General features: G+C 41.6%; 1 non-coding gene across 1 annotated transcript; it reads left to right on the forward strand.

Annotated features, from left to right (window-relative positions):
* The first annotated feature begins 1184 nt into the window (after window positions 1-1184).
* trnah-gug lies at window positions 1185-1256 on the forward strand. Its single transcript has one exon. It is a non-coding gene; the product is annotated as a tRNA-His (tRNA).

Genomic DNA, 1256 nt, shown 5'->3' on the forward strand with positions numbered 1-1256 from the left:
CACTGGCTGAAAGCCCCAGTTACTATTCGGGTGCGTATTAAGTTTTATTGTTATCAGGATTTTTGATGTCTTTATGTTAGCAATCTAGAAGACAAAGCTAGGTAACGAAGCATATAATAATGAGGTAAATGAGTTAGATATTATATGGCAAGAATATAATGTGGGAAAATGTGAGGTAGTCCACTTCAGTGTGAAGAATAGAAAAGCAGAGTGTTATTCAGATTAAGAGATACCACAAACATTGTGGCATAGAGGGATCTGGGCATCCTGGGAAATGTACCATAAAATGTTAGCATGCAGGTACAGGAAATGACAAGTGAAGATGGCACTCGGCAGAGCACATTCCTCTGCCATGCAATGTTAGCTCAACATTATTACAATCATACAGCTTTTCCTTAAGATTTTTGCCTGCCTGGTTGGCATTCCTTATCTACAAAACTGAAAAAAAGACATTTTGATTAAGAGCTTCCATCTCACTGAGGAGGCTTCAAGCCAATCCACATCCAACAAACTGCTCTGAAAATGCTGTCCATATTTTGATAGTTGTGTTAAACTCCACCACAGCAGCTGACACAATCCACAATATTCTAAAACAAGCAATAACATTCAAAATCAAGCAACCCACAATATTGAAAAAAAAATCGATTCAACCTATCTCCCAATGTTAACAGATCCCTTAAAAAAATGCAGGATCCGGATTTGCACCTTCGCAAAAAACAAACCATTTCTGCCTTAGAACGTACCCTATCTGTGTACCAAGTTTCGTTGAAATCTGTCCATTAGTTTTTGATATATACTCTTTACAGACAGACAAGCCAATTCAGAAACTAAGGGCTTTTCCATTTAAAACGGGGATTTAGCGGAATTTCTTCTCTTCGAGGGTTGTTAATCTTTGGATTCCTTTCCCCTCGAGAACAGTGTAGGCTGGGTCACTGAATATATTCCAGGTTGAGTGAGACGGACATTTCATCTGAAAGGGGGTTCAAGAGTTTTGGGTTCAGTCAGGACTGTGGAGTTGAGGCCACAGTCAGATTAGCCATGATATGAATTAAATGGCGGAGCAGGATCGGGGCGCCGAAAGGCCTCCTGCTATTTCTTGGCCATCGCCAAAAAGCCAGCTTCCCGGGCTATGTGATTTGTAGGTTTGCTTCAAGCAGCTAGTCATTGAGGAGCTACTGTGTGACGCCGTGATCGTATAGTGGTTAGTACTCTGCGTTGTGGCCGCAGCAACCTCGGTTCGAATCCGAGTCACGGCA

Source organism: Carcharodon carcharias, chromosome 19 (genome assembly GCF_017639515.1).
Source record: "Carcharodon carcharias isolate sCarCar2 chromosome 19, sCarCar2.pri, whole genome shotgun sequence".
NCBI classification, from domain to species: Eukaryota; Metazoa; Chordata; class Chondrichthyes; order Lamniformes; family Lamnidae; genus Carcharodon; species Carcharodon carcharias.